Raw genomic sequence first — 16,825 nt, forward strand, 5'->3', positions numbered from 1 at the left:
CTTCCTCTCCTCTTCCCCCCCCCATTTTGCTTTTCATTCTGACAGTGACCTCACTGGCTAATGCTAACAATCACCCTCCCAACATGTATACGGTTAGTTAGAATTCATTAATGGTGTAACCTCAACTCAGCCCTCACCACCTCACTGCAGCATCGTAATGAATATTTCACTTCACTGGCTTCCTTCGTCATACATTTCTAAAGTAAATACTAGGAACTGCCGCTACCTAGAATAACATAGCTACGGTAAACTCAAAAGTTTACGAGGCCAGGGAATGCAGGTCCTGGCTCAGTGGACTCCTGGAACACAGTCATCGCTGAACTGCATTTACGACTTCCTGAGTTTTATGACTTTAATCAAAGTCGTAAGTCTCACAAGGAGTAAAGGTCCCAGGAACGTGCAAATAAATGTGCTTCAGAAGGATCTTCCTACCTTTTAGAGGAACGAACTGAAGTGTTAAGGGAGTATTCCGTGTTCACCAGACATAAAACATCTTGGCTTGCAACGTATATGTTCCTGGACATGCTATCTGCCGCTATTGTATTCAGTTCTAGTACGATTTTACTCTGTCCAGAGTACCGTAATATCTTCAGACTTGGATAATGGTTAGAATGTCTATCTGCCTGTCTGTCTGTCTGTCTGTCTGTCTGTCTGTCTGTCTGTCTGTCTGTCTGTCTGTCTGTCTGTCTGCTTCTAATATTCCGTATGTAACTTATTTCAGTTCATCTGAGCTTCAATCCGTGCAGTTGTTTGAGGCACTTGTATTCTAAACTGAAGTCTGGAGGATTGAATCTCAGTGCAGTCGATTCTCATTAAGGAGTGCTAAAATGTGAGACATCGGTGGCATTAGATTTACTGGCATGTTAAAGGACCTGCTTCAAGGGAACACTTCACCACTCTGACATATTTCAACTCCCCTACGCCAAACATATAGGGGCTGCCTGGCCGAGGCGGTAAAGGCGTTCTTGGTTCACTCGGAAGGACGTGGGTTCGATTCCCCGTCAGAAAGACAAAAAATTTAAGAAACGAGATTTCCACTTCCGGAGGTGCGCATGGCCCTGAGGTTCACTCAGTATACCCCCAAAAATTAGTAGCAGGTTAACTCCCTGGGGCAAAGGCGGCCGGGCGTGGGACTAACCACTCCAACCCACCAAGTGCCGAGGTTACAGATAGTGGAAGCCTTTACCTTCCACTTTGCTTTTTGACACCAAATATAGACTATATTAATGTGTCGTGAACTGGTCACTGGGCTCTGGAGTTCCACACTTAGAAAGTAGATATCGATGGCTTTCTTTAGAAACCTCGTAAGTCGGAATACTCTTCCTATCCATTATATTCCTTAAGACTGGTCACGCCTCCCCGTCCCATATTTATATGCAGTCCAAAAGAATAATTTTCGTTATGGTCATTTTCCTCTGCCATCTGTAAAGGAAAATGAACCTTAAATACATTATACTGTAGGAGTGTGTAAATTCACCGTGCAATCAACATCCCTACAATACGGTACGGTAAGTTCCATTTTCCTTTAGACGTTGGCAAAGGAAACTGAACACAGCGAAAGTTATTCTGATGGACTGCATACAAATATATGACCGGGAGGCGTGACCAGTCTTAAGGAATATAATGGGTAGGAAGAACATTTGATCATACGAGGTTTTAAAAGAAAGCCATCGATATATTACAGGACACTCGCTAATCAATTCTTAGAGACTTTGAAGAAAGCAGGCAAGCTTCTTGTAGGAGTAACAATCAACTTCAAATGGAAGAGTAAGAGAAAGAGGGAGAGGGAGAGAGAAAGAGAGAGCGAGGGGGGGGGGTGAGGGGGAGGAGTGAGAGTGAATATAATTCAGGCAAACATATACTACAAATTATTAAAATTATATAAGGGATCTATGGGGCCCCTGTCTGCAGTGCGAGGGTTAATTTATAACAATTAAGGGGCGTTAAACATATGTAATTCATCGTTTGAGCTTAATAATTCGGACTCCACGGTATCCAGAGGAATGCGACAAGCTTCGGCAGCCGGAACAATTCCTATCCTTGCCGCTAGATGGGGGCATCATTCATTCCATTCCTGATCCAGTCGAATGACTGGAAACAGGCCGTGGATTTTCACTCCTCGGTATGATTCAGAGGATTCAATAATCGATTCTAAGTACACATGACCCCTTGTGCGTAGATTTGTTTAAACTCGATTTGGTATTCCTAAGATTGGAAGCTTGGTACTTTGTTAATTTTGTTGCCGATCAACTACATCCAATTGTCTGTAAATCATTCTAGTATTCTGCCATTCGCCAATGATGTGAATAAAAAATAAAATTCAGTCAGTACATAATTTAAAAACTTACAAGAAGACATTGATAGTGTTTTACAGTGGAATCCGTACATCAACGTTGAAAGTGCTCTGTTATGTTTACATTTGCGAGACAGAAAACTGAAGTAAACTTCAAATAAACAAATTTCATAAAAACTTTCTGTTCTCACATAAATGATTTGGTTGCTGTTGCATATAACATGTTAGATTTGATCAGAAGATGTTCTCAGGAATTCGCTAACTTGGACAGTATTATGCTACTGTTCAACCCATTTGTGAGAAGCAAGCTGGAATAAGATATTGTCATTTAGAAACCTTGGCGCTCTAAATACAATGTGGCCACTGGAATAACAGGATAACAGTAATAGTGACAACTATCTCAATACACTGACAATATTAGATTGTAAAATTCTAGCCAGCAGGTGAAAGATGACAGTTGTTTTGGTTATTTATAAACTGTTTAGTACACGTTTACATAGTCCATATTTATTTTCGGAATGTAATTTACACACTTTTCCACTCTTTTCTCCGTGCCCTAAATAATTATTCGACTTAACATGATGTAGAACTGAACATAATGAACATTCACCATTGTTGAATTCCTTAGAAGTGTATCATGACTGTTGTGTATGGTATTTACATATTTTCTTGTACATTGTATATCTTAATCACCTTGCAAGCCGAAATGAGCTTAAGAGTAGTACAGGGAGACAAATGCCACGATGGTTAGACTCAATTTCTAATTAATGATAAGAGGCATGGTACTAAACGAGGTCTCACAAGGAAACATCGGCAATGGGTTAGTCGCCGATCGCGATGAAACTTGGAAAACACATTCAGGTACACGTAAAAATGATGTCGGCATCAATCTTGGGTACCAACATTCATTAGGGCGTTAACTACGGGGCCTAAAAGTTGCGACATTTTAAATTCCGCGCGATCAGGGATGAATACCTGCTGGCCAATGCTAAGCTGGCACACTGCGTAGCTGGAGACACGCCTCTGCACCTTCTCCCCTCCCTGCTCCAACTGGTTCGCCATCGCACGTTCCCCTTCACCCCACGCTTACCGGCTGCTTAGCTGTTCAACGGGACCGACTCTATACTTTGCTTCTTTTCGTACTGTAATTATTGAAATTCTTTAAATTACGTTCCGTTTCACACATAACGATAATGAATAACCTACACTAATATACCCATATTTTATTCAAAAATTATATTTTCATTCCTGCTCATTCCGGTGAGTTGTCACATTCGCGGGTACAACTCCGCGTTAAGTACCACCGGGCGAGGTCAAACGTGGGAGGGGGTACCACGTCCTACCTACGCTTAAATTATTATTTACTTCTAAAACGCCTTAAAGCTGTCGATAGTGTCCTTTAGAGTGGACATACATATGGAATTAATTAAATTAAATCACCCACCACTAAATAAATCTTCCACCTTTAAACAACGTTAAATACCTTTTTATGTAAAGAAATTACGTGCCCGGGTAGAGGATCTCAATGAATGTAATGAGATTCGGTACCTTGGGATATCAAAACCTGGTTATAGGTCCAGATCTTCTTTATGACCCCTCCCCTCCCCCGCCCATTTTGTGTACGCTACCAGTTGTGTCATAACGAAACGACATCGCGGACGACAACAACAACAATTATAAACTCCGAGTTTGAAACTACTGGTATTTTCCGTATTGTGTACTCTGGTATAAGGAATAGGCCTATAGGTAGAATGTTTTTATTTGTGCTTGTACTGAACGATTTATTTATGTTTTGCAGTGACAGGCACAACACATTTCAATTGCAGCAATGGTTGTCGAATATAAATTAATTTAATGGATAGGCAACGTCGATATGAGTATGACATGGAATGTAGTAAAGTTTGACGTAATAAGAAAAGCCTTGAAACATAAAAAAGTTGTGCATTTATATATGCAATAGATATAGAGTAATCACAGGCAGACCTGTAGTCTGTACCGGTACTTTTGCGTTATAGCTGACGAAGGTCTATGTATTCAACAAGTACAGATATTAAAGTATCACACTATAGTCTTCTGGGTATAATGGCAGTTACATATGCAAACAGTTAAATGGGTATTGTACGAACTGGTACAGCAAAAAACAATTACAAGGCAACACAATAAATGACTCCGTAACAATTACATCGTCCGCCTCTGTGGTGTAGTGGTTAGCGTGATTAGCTGCCACCCCCGGAGGCCCGGGTTCGATTCCCGGCTCTGCCACGAAATTTGAAATGTGGTACGAGGGCTGGAACGGGGTCCACTCAGCCTCGGGAGGTCAACTGAGTAGAGGTGGGTTCGATTCCCACCTCAGCCATCCTGGAAGTGGTTTTCCGTGGTTTCCCACTTCTCCTCCAGGCGAATGCCGGGATGGTACCTAACTTAAGGCCACGGCCGCTTCCTCACGGCCGCTTCCTTCCCTCTTCCTTGCCTATCCCTTCAAAACTTCCCATCCCTCCACAAGGCCCCTGTTCAGCATAGCAGGTGAGGCCGCCTTGGCGAGGTACTTGTCATACTCCCCAGTTGTATCCCACGACCAAGAGTCTGAAGCTCCAGGACACTGCCCTTGAGGCGGTAGAAGTGGGATCCCTCGCTATGTTCGAGGGGAAAAACCGAACCTGGAGGGTAAACAGATGATGATGATGATGAACAATTACATCGGGCAAACTCCCCGTCAATAACTGATAGTAAACAAAAACAATCTTTGGTCTGTTCGAAACATTAAAAAATAGTGAAAAGAAAACCGAAACAAAACACAATTAACAACAGGCACCATACATTTTTTTGCGAATTTCTTTACGTCGCACCGACACAGATAGGTCTTATGGCGACGATGGGATAGGAAAGACCTAGGAGTTGGAAGGAAGCGGCTGTGGCCTTAGTTAAGGTACAACCCCAGCATTTGCCTGGTGTGAAAATGGGAAACTACGGAAAACCATCTTCAGGGCTGCCGACAGTGGGATTCGAACCCACTATCCCCCGGATGCAAGCTCACAGCCGCGCGCCTCTAACCGCAAGGCCAACTCACCCGGTGCAAACGTTTTCATAAACATTTCAGCAAAAGTAAACTGACTAATACAACGTGGAAATTACAAAGGAGAGATATGAGGAAGGCTGATAGAGTACACAAAGTGTAGAACCGGTTCTCTTCGACAGCTAAGCGGCCGGCAAGCGCGGGGTCGAAGGGGAACGTGCGGTGGCGAACCAATCGGAGCGGGGAGGGGAGGAGGTGCAGAGGCGTGTCTCCAGCTACGCAGTGTGCTATCTTAGCACTGACCAGCAGGTATTCATCGCTGATCGCGTGGAATTTGAAATGTCGGAACTTTTAGGCCCCGTAGTTCACGCCCTAATGAATGTTGGCACCCAAAATTGATGCCGACATCATTTTTACGTGTACCTGAATGTGTTTTCCAAGTTTCATCGTGATCGGCGACTTACCCGTTGCCGATGTTCCCTTGTCAGAGATCGGACATTTTCGAGGCGTCTATTTACTTCACAGTCTTTCAGACTGTCTATAACGAAGTAGTAATAATGTGGACTGGACTTAATAACAAAGACCAATAACCTAAGATTCACAAACAATTAATTAATTAATGGCGTATGGCCTCCGGGGAGGCCTGGTGCAAGTTTTTTGTCTAGTAGACGGCCTATTAGGCGACCCTGCATGTCTGTGAAGATGAGGGCCCTACCTAAGATGATGTCTAATATTGAATACGCCACACACACCCAGCCCCCCAGCCATAGGAATTAACCAATTAAGGTTAAAATCCCCGACCCGGCCGGGAATCGAACCCGGGACCCTCTGAACCAAAGGCCAGTACGTTGACCATTCAGCCAACGAGTCGGACTACAAACAATAAAATTGCTAGATGAATAACAGACTCACTCGGTCATGGAGGGTAAGGGACGAAGGGGGAGACCAATGCGACGATGGTTAGACAGAGTTTCCAATGACATAATTATACGCAATGTGATATCCTGTCTATCTTAGTACTAATGATAAAGGCTCGTGGCCTCCGGAGAGGCCTGGTGCACGTCTTTTGAGAGACGCCTATAGGCGACCCGCGCATCTGTGAGGATGGGACGCTACCTTTGGTGAATCCTAATGCTGAAGACGAAACACACACACACACACACACACTCACATACAGTACATCCAGGCGCCGAGCCATCGGAATTAACCAATGAACTTTTAAACCCCTGACCCGACCTCGATTAGCCAAAGGCCAGCACGCTTGTAATAATTATTTAGCCATGGATCTGGACTATCTTAGTACTGATAATTAATGTTTAAATAGAATTATAATTTTATAAAATGGTGTAAGAATACTTTTTCACGCTGGATATCTGTAAGAATAGTTAAATAATATGAGACCTTTCAAACTTCTTCATCTCTTGAGATTAAGGGTCAGATTCTGAAATTAAATACACTGACTGACAGAGCAAATGCAACACCAAGAAGGAGTGATCAGAACTTTACGCCAATTGCAGGGTAGACTGACGTCACTGAGGTATGCTCATGATGTGAAATGCGCCGCTGTGCTGCGCACGTAGCGAACGATAAATGGGACACGGCGTTGGCGAATGGCCCACTTCGTACCGTGATTTCTCAGCCGACAGTCATTGTAGAACGTGTTGTCGTGTGCCACAGGACACGTGTATAGCTAAGAATGCCAGGCCGCCGTCAACGGAGGCATTTCCAGCAGACAGACGACTTTACGAGGGGTATGGTGATCGGGCTGAGAAGGGCAGGTTGGTCGCTTCGTCAAATCGCAGCCGATACCCATAGGGATGTGTCCACGGTGCAGCGCCTGTGGCGAAGATGGTTGGCGCAGGGACATGTGGCACGTGCGAGGGGTCCAGGCGCAGCCCGAGTGACGTCAGCACGCGAGGATCGGCGCATCCGCTGCCAAGCGGTGGCAGCCCCGCACGCCACGTCAACCGCCATTCTTCAGCATGTGCAAGACACCCTGGCTGTTCCAATATCGAACAGAACTATTTCCCGTCGATTGGTTGAAGGAGGCCTGCACTCCCGGCGTCCGCTCAGAAGACTACCATTGACTCCACAGCATAGACGTGCACGCCTGGTATGGTGCCGGGCTAGAGCGACTTGGATGAGGGAATGGCGGAACGTCGTTTCTCCGATGAGTCACGCTTCTGTTCTGTCAGTGATAGTCACCGCAGACGAGTGTGGCGTCGGCGTGGAGAAAGGTCAAATCCGGCAGTAACTGTGGAGCGCCCTACCGCTAGACAACGCGGCATCATGGTTGGGGCGCTATTGCGTATGATTCCACGTCACCTCTAGTGCGTATTCAAGGCACGTTAAATGCCCACCGCTACGTGCAGCATGTGCTGCGGCCGGTGGCACTCCCGTACCTTCAGGGGCTGCCCAATGCTCTGTTTCAGCAGGATAATGCCCACCCACACACTGCTCGCATCTCCCAACAGGCTCTACGAGGTGTACAGATGCTTCCGTGGCCAGCGTACTCTCCGGATCTCTCACCAATCGAACACGTGTGGGATTTCATTGGACGCCGTTTGCAAACTCTGCCCCAGCCTCGTACGGACGACCAACTGTGGCAAATGGTTGACAGAGAATGGAGAACCATCCCTCAGGACACCATCCGCACTCTTATTGACTCTGTACCTCGACGTGTTTCTGCGTGCATCGCCGCTCGCGGTGGTCCTACATCCTACTGAGTCGATGCCGTGCGCATTGTGTAACCTGCATATCGGTTTGAAATAAACATCAATTATTCGTCCGTGCCGTCTCTGTTTTTTCCCCAACTTTCATCCCTTTCGAACCACTCCTCCTTGGTGTTGCGTTTGCTCTGTCAGTCAGTGTATTATTATTCTCCTTGGAAAACTAAACGAAAATAAATATTATTCTTCACAACATTGTTTTTCTCAGAACAAGCTGGTTTGTACTGTGACTTATTTGGATACTAATGATGCTGTATATTATTATAATTACAGGGTAGAGACTCTACCAACATAAAGGAAAAAAATTACTGCATTTATGCTAAAGCCTGGTCGAACAACATACCAAAAACCAAAAGCAAGACCACAAATGAGATTCAAGTTACACATGTTATAACTGTAATTAAACCAAAAGGCTCTATAAATCCCTCAACGATTATCCTAGTCAATGAGATTTTACCCATGGAATAATCAAAATTAGCACATACATATTTTTATAAGTCACTATCGGAGGGTATCAGTTGAATATTCAGCTATCTGATTTATTATTAGGTTAATTGACTTAATTAATCTTTAGCATAAAAATGAGTAGCTTAACCTAGTAAAATACACAATCAATATGTCATAAATAATCCAAAAATACTCTTAGTTATCCATCAATTCAGCTCAAGACACCATCCATAACAAAAATAATCTCATTTTATAGACTGCCTAGTCCGTGATTTTTCTGGCTCACATGGTTCAGATAAATTCATGAATTCAAAGGAAGGCTTCATACAGTTCATCTGAACACAAGACGTCTGAACGAAATATCACAAAGTCTGATAAACCAACCGATTATGGAGGAAGAATGCCATGCAAGACTACATAATGAGTTATGTGCAGGTTATATCAACGTTAAAGTGTCATGGAAACTGTCTCTCAAGTACACGCCTGAAGAATATTACACAATACTACGGCTAGCTTACTTGCCTCATTAGCAGACACTTCAACAAGGAAATTCCTAGAGGACACTGTTCTGTTCCACACAGCACCTGTTAACACAGTAATACTGGTACTTACACACATCAGCAACAAGAAACAATTCGTTGAACTTAACAGATGGATAAATCGACGGCTTACTTCTAAAACCTCTTCCTGTCCATTATTTTCCTTAAGAGTGGTCACGCCTCCCAGCCACAAATAAATATGCAGCCGATCAGAACAATTTTCGTCGAGTTGATTTTCCTATCCTAATGTGTAAAGTTAAATGGATCTTAAATACATTATACTGAAGGAATGTGTCAACTCACCACGCAAACAATATCCCTACAATATGGCATGATAAGGTCCATTTTCCTTTACACATCAGCGTAGCAAAATGAACACAACGAAAATTATTCTGATGGACTGCATATTATTCGTATGTGGCTGGGAGGCGTGACCAGTCTTAAGGAATATAATGGGTAGGATGAGCATTGGGACATACGAGGTTTTAGAAGTAAGCCATCGATATACTACTTTTCCAAGCACATTCCTAATAGTAAAATAAACCACAATATACCAACGCAACGCCACACAAATACAATCATACCAAGGATTGCAATCACACCCCTCATAAAAAGCACGATTATTAGCTTGATGCCTAATATAAGTGGAATGAATACTTTATAATACATGATTATTATTGGAATATAATAAAAAACCGTGAACTGAATCATGTCCACCGTGGGCTGATTATGTTTAAGAACAAAGTGATTATGTCATCATTTTCACTTTTGTTGAGAAATAATACAACTAGATCCAGATCATTTCCATGTCATCACCCGTAAGATATCCAAGATCGAGAAGTCCGGATTAAATCGGCAATAATATTTCCACCGTAACAAATCCTACACACATTTTATCTGTACTCGTTGAACTTCAGAGTTCAGCTTGACGAGTTCTCTTACGAAATCTCATATGGGTTCCTCACGTATTACCTGTAATTAAAATTACACCCATAATAAAGAAATAATTATATGACTATTAGGCATATTAAGCCGATTCGCTTTTCATCAGTGCCTAACAGAATCTGTAGTTGGGAAAGAGAATCTTGCACTGTACACTAATCCAAATAATTTATGATTCTCGTAATGGTTTCGAAGTTTGCGGAAAAGGCAACCATTGGACTTTCCTTCCCTTAACTGTTACAACTCCTTCATCCTCCCACGTACGAGTGATTAATATCAGAGGGTCGTAAAAATGTTTTACCCATCACACATTTCATAACCGAGTTCTCACAATCTTAGCCAGTGGGGTTCAAACGCCCGATGTTATATGTCACTGTCGTGAAAGAATCACAGCACCGGTCAGGAGAAAAATAGCTATACCACATTTGGGAGACCTCCCGTATCGCAAGTAACTTCCAATTTAGAAGCTTCTCTGAAGAAATAAAAACTGTTAGACAGACACATGTGCTAGTTGAACTGTTCAGCCGCATTTGTGCAATATCACCTCGCCAGGTTTTTGAATTGCTAATTTAACTCTGCTATGGAATCGCCAGGAAATGTATTTTTCACATACGTTATATTGACGTCATACATTATTGAGGAAACTTAATGCCATGAGAAGAGCGCATGAATAATCATATTATAATTCTTAATATAAAAATTACCACCTTCAGTGTTATCAATTATGTTGTACTTCTAAAACCTCGTATCTCCACAAGTACTTCCTATCCTCTTTCTTCCTTAAGACTGGTCACGTCTCCCAGCCACATATGGATGTACAGTCCATCAGAACAATTTTCATTGTGTTCATTTTCCTGGGAGTGTGTAAACGAAAATGAACCTTAAATACATTAAACTGTAGGAGTGCTTAAATTCGCCATGAAAACAACACCCCTACAATACGGTGTGGTAAGGTCCATTTTCCTTTACAGTGTAGCATAGGAAAATGAACACTACGATAAAGGTTCTGATGGATTGCATATAAATATGTGGCTGGGAGGCGTGACCAATTTCAAAGCATATAATGGGTAGGAAGAACATTGTAACATACGAGGTTTTAGAAGTAAGCCGACGATATCCTCCTCGCGGCCATTTTGAAAATAATACTTATTAAGCAGAAAGTAAGAGGAATGTTTATCAAGCTGTCCTCCTAGATATAGGCTATGTTAATTAATCATTGAAATTGTTGCTCCCTAGGAAGAACTTTCATGCTGAATTTAATCAAATTACATTGCTCGAATGAGTAGTCTCGCAAAAACAATATTTATTTAATACAGTTTTATAATCATAAACGACAACAATCATACATTTAACCACAGTGATGTGCACAGTTTGTTCATTCATCAGCAGGAATTTCAAGAGGTAAGATATGTAGGGAATGATCTGGCCTGTCTTGATCCCTTTGTGTACTCGATTGTTGGAGTAAAGTAACTTATTAGTGTAGTATGCAGTCAAATTCATCTCCGTACGGACCATGAAGGCCGTAACCTCGGGACTTGATGGGGCAGGGTAGTTAGCTCTACGCCCGGCCACCTTTGCCCCCAATAATTAACCTGGTACTCATTTCTGGTGCAGACTTTTTTTTTGCTAGTGGCTTTATGTCGCACCGACACAGATAGCTTTATGGCGATGATGGTATACGAAAGGCCTAGGAGTTGGAAGGAAGCGGCTGTGGCCTCAATTAAGGTACAGCCCCAGCATTTGCCTGGTGTGAAAATGGGAAACAACGGAAAACCATATTCAGGGCTGCCGACAGTGGGATTCGAACCCACTATCTCCGGGATGCAAGCTCACAGCCGCGCTCCTCTAACCGCACGGCCAACTCGCCCGGTTTTGGTGCAGACTGAGTGAACCTCAGGAGCATATGCACCTCCGGTAAGGACCCTTAACTAACTGCACCTGCTCACGGAGAAATCTTCACTGCAAGGAATAGGTACCTTTCATTGGAGAAAATGTTTTGATTGTTTGCTAAGGAATCTCAGTATTCTTACCTGCCCTGCTAATGACAGTTTTGGTGTGTTGCTTAAAATTTCCGACCTTAAATACATTATACTGTAGAATGTGTAAATTTGCCATGCAAACAATTTCCGTACAATACGGTATGATAAAGTCCATTTTTACTTTACACGTCAGCATAGGAAAATGAACACAACGAAAATTATTCTGATGGACTGCATATTCGTATGTGGCTGGGAGGCATGACTGGTCTTAAGGAATATAATGGGTAGGAAGAGCATTGGGATATACGAGGATTTAGAAGTAAGCCATTGATATTCTTTGTATACCTCGTAGATCCCGTATTTCTCTCGTAGACTATTACTCTCCCCGTAGCTTGTTTATAACTCTCCTCGTAGCTTCGTTGTAAATATTGGTGATTTGGAAAACCTTCTTTCTTCTTACACCACAGCAATATTTTTCTCAATTATTCTTCACGCAGTTCTTTACAAGTTGCCTTACGTCGCACCGACACATATAGGTTTTATGGCGACAATGGGACAGGAAAGGTCTAGGAGTGGGAAGGAATCGGCCGTGGCCGTAATTAAGGTACAGCCTGGTGTGAAAATGGGAAACCACCGAAAACATCTTCAGGGTTGCCGGCAGTGATGTTCGAACCCACTATCTCCCAAATACTGGATACAGGCCGCACTTAAGCGACTGCAAGTATCGAGCTCGGTACACACAGAGTTCGAGGCTGATTCTACATATTGTAAAAACTGCATGTTATTCAACTGGGCCGTATGACACTTGACTCGTCTCTCTGAGATTAATCTCCACGACTGATCTTATGGTGTGCCTTTATATTCACAAAATGTTAAACGATCGTGAATATGTGATTATTATTCCATAGTCCAAAAACCAATATTTACACAACAAATTTAAATCACATTTATAACTCGGCTGTGCCGATAACAGCGTCATGACATGTTTGTATTATCCTAAATTTTAGTTCAGCCACAATTGGTAACGCGGGCTCATGAGTTGAGCATAGGTTTAGTGATGCCTAATCACTCTGACATTTAAACTCTAAAATTTCAATCTTCAGCACTGTTTCATTTAGAGTTCGCGTTTAACTCCCGACAGATGTCGCTGTTGACAGCCACCGATAAAATCTCGGCGTCTCGGTTACAGTTATTATCAATAGAGGCAACATTCCACTGGTCCAACATATGTTTAAATTCACTGGCAAATTTCATACCTCTGAACTTAATATAGCAGCACGTCTTATTTCGAAGAACATGAAGGATAAATATAAAGGATAAAGGATAAATATAACCTGCAAATATGCAAATATACAATCAATGCACAGCTGAGTCTGACCCTGATTCGTCAAGTCGCTGGCATGACACCCCCATAAACAAAATGCAAACAAAATAAGGAATTGAAACTAAATTATATAATGTACCGGGGAATAATTGAATGATAAGACACGGCTAGTTATTTCGGAGAGATGAAGATGTCAACCACAGGTGTACACTTGGAGCAGAGTACAGAGAGAGGTCCTACCTACAATGAGTTCAGATATTTTATAATACCGAATTTATTCACATACGGTTCACCTTACAATTGTGCTGGTTACAGTGAAGTTGTCTCCATAGACATGTTTAACGGCGACCCAACCATGGAAACACGATGCCTCATGTTCAGGAACTGAACCATGGAACCACGATTCGTAGTAAGCATCAATGGTCGTCGTTGACTTTAGGATGTCTCGGCGCCAGGTAACCACTCACTCATTATGTCACGCGGGTGTCCGAGTATGGAATGATTTCTCGTGAAAAGCAGCACTTAATCGTAACGTAATATTGAATTATTGACTCGGCTCTGACTTAGAACCAGAATGTTAGTAAGATAATTTGCACTTATGTGAAAAGATTGTGGTTGTTTCCACACATACGGAAAAAAGTTCGAATTCCTTCACCTGCGTGCTCTCTTCCCACGAAACTGAAATGAACACTGTTCCTTTGCACTAACAGCTGCACAGTTTATTCCTATTCGCATCAGAAAGTATAGTGCCTGATTGAATAACTTTAACTTAAAAAACAATATTAAATGTTCTGTAATTTTAATGAAATGGAATGTCTGCGGCGAACAACCAAAAGCACTTGTGAGATGAAGTGTTAATTAGCACATCACAGTTCTAATGGAAGTATCGCTGTAATCACTGCATTATACACGAATGTCGAAAGTGATCCACGACTGCACTCGTGACATTAAATGTCTGTTCGCAAAGTACAATTAACTTGGGAATATCATTTTTTATTACTGCATTCTACACGAAGAAATTATTATTATTATTATTATTATTATTATTATTATTATTATTATTATTATTATTATTATTATTATTATTATCTTCTATTAGCAAAGTTCAATTCACTTGAACATATTACTTATAACTACTGCATTCTCCACAATGTCCGAAGTGAACTACTAGAACACTTGTAATACGAAAAGTCCATTAGCAAAATATCTTAATAGTCTATCACTCAAGTTGTAATGTCAGAGTTTTCAATTAAATTCAATTTAAAACTGTTCTGACATATGCAGCACACGTAAGTATTGGTTATACTATGATTCACAAGTCCTGGAGTCGAATTAGAATAGTTACAAGTTCCTTAACGAGGTTTTACTCACTGAAAATATATAAGTTCCGTAACACCGGAATTATTCTATGTCCAAAGTTCGTACTTCACTCGGACATAGTCTCATCTTGTAGCCACGACTTCGTAACACGCGTCTAACGAATATCGTCGAGATGTAGACCGCTGATGAACTGTTGGTGAACTGCTCTGAACTCGTGACAGTACACCTTTTTATCGGAGGAGGGGTGGGGGGCGAAGCCCTCTCCCCCCGCGTGACCATCGACTCAATCTACATGGTCTCCGACATGCTATTATTTTTAAGAAGAGAGAGAGAGCAGGGAAGAGTGGGGAGTGATACAGTGAGTATCTGCCGGTTTCCGAGTAAGCTCGCTTCCACGGCAAGCCCGTTTGTACGTTAGACGCATTACCAGGCAGGGTTTGTGTTGGTAAGGTGGTGTTAAGGTGTGGTATTGAAGGTTCAGGGGAAAACCACATAGGCAGAAAAGAGCCTACATGTAAAACCTGACATCTTTTGATAGCACATGCAAGGATGTGGGCTGGAAAGTTCCAGTTGTTATGTTAGGTGAGAATAGGTATCATGCACCAGCCATGAACCGTAGTCTCGCCATTCCAATCGTTAGGGGATCAGTCTTTCTGGGCACTGTCGTGACTAGCGCGGGCCTTGCCAGTTGCGGAGCCATGCGTCAAGTACCACTAGGGCCCGCCGGACAGCGCCACCTCCTTGGGGTCCCACGTACCCGTCCCCGATCCCGGAGAATGAGGCGAAGCCCGCCTTGACGGGGGCCTCCTGGATAGGGGTGGGTCATGACGCCGGGCCCCCTTCCTCTCTGCCCGTGCCATGGCTCGGTAAACAGGGCAACTGCGGTGGGAGGTCGGGTGGCTCACCGCGTTGTTGGCGCACACCGGCGCCACTTTACGTGCTGCGCAAGCCGTGTAGTGGTGATCACCCCCACAACGGTTGCACCTCACTAAGAGCCCACACCTCTCCTTCCGGTGGCCCCACCTCAGACTGCGGAAACACTGCAAGAGCTGTTGAAGGGGAAGTTTCAATCTCGCCTGACTGCCACTACCCGCTGAGGTCCTCTCCTGATTGGCTCCTCGGTAGGCTGCTCTCCTGGGAGCAGTCCAGGGTTTAGGCTGGACGGCCTTCTCCTTGTGGGCCGGCGTCGTCTTCTTTTTCCTCGTCCGGGAGTATCGTCTTCTTCCCGGGGGTGGGGGTCTCTTCTCCACAGGGGAAGAGGCTTCTTCCTGGTGGCCCTCCTCCCGACCTGGTGACCCAGGGGTTGCACACTTCAATGTCTGCATCCCGACCGACACGCTGGGAGGCCGGGCCTGGGTAGCAGCCTCCGAACGCCTGGGGGCGTGCTTCTCCGCTGCTGTGCTGCCGTCCGCCGCCCTGAGCGCCTTACTGGATTGCGCCCGGGTGGTAGGCCCTTCCTGGTAAGCCTTGGTCTGCGTCCACTTCGACCACATCACCGCTGGCGGGCTCGGGGCCTCGGTTTGCGTCCACCTGGCGGAGCCGAGTTGCTCGGCCTGGGTCGCACAGTTCCGGCTCAGTGGGGCGGCGCGCACCACCTGGGGGGTGGCATCGTTGGTCTCCGGTTGGATGGCTTGGACTAGGTCGGTATTAACCGCCCTATGCCTTAGCCTCCTCGGCGTCTGGGTGATGGCCTCCCTGGTCTCCGTCTCGGCCCTCCTCCCGAGGGCGCCGGCGTTCCCTGGCACGCCGTCCCTCCCTGGTAGGTGGATGACCTGGAACAGAGTAGAAAGCTCCTTCCCTGCGTCGCCCCTCCACTCCTGGTCGTGATGCCTGATGATGAGGCCTCCTGGTAGGAAGCTCTCGACGGACATGGTCGTCGAGATGAACCTGCGTCCGTGGCGAGGGCGCCGAATTCTGTCCAGGACCAGGCCCCGTTCAGAAGGTACAGGGAGCCCCGGCCTGTAGTACACGAGCAGCGCCTCGTACCCAGGGTCGGTGAATCCCTCGGAGAAGAAGAACCCGTTAGGGGGGTCGCAACCGTCCCTGTACGGCTCCGTCTCCATCTCGATTTCCGGGGCCTCCTGCTTCAGCTCCGGCTCAGGTAACGGCTCCGTGTTGCTCTCCTGTGCCGGTGGCACTCTGCTGAAGAGGCTTCGCACCATGTGCCCGAACTCCCTCGCAACTTCTTTGGGCGTCCTCTGCTCCATCTGGCTGCTTTCTCTGTTGTCCGCCGTCTTCC

Source organism: Anabrus simplex, chromosome 2, assembly GCF_040414725.1.
Source record: "Anabrus simplex isolate iqAnaSimp1 chromosome 2, ASM4041472v1, whole genome shotgun sequence".
Lineage (NCBI taxonomy): Eukaryota > Metazoa > Arthropoda > Insecta > Orthoptera > Tettigoniidae > Anabrus > Anabrus simplex.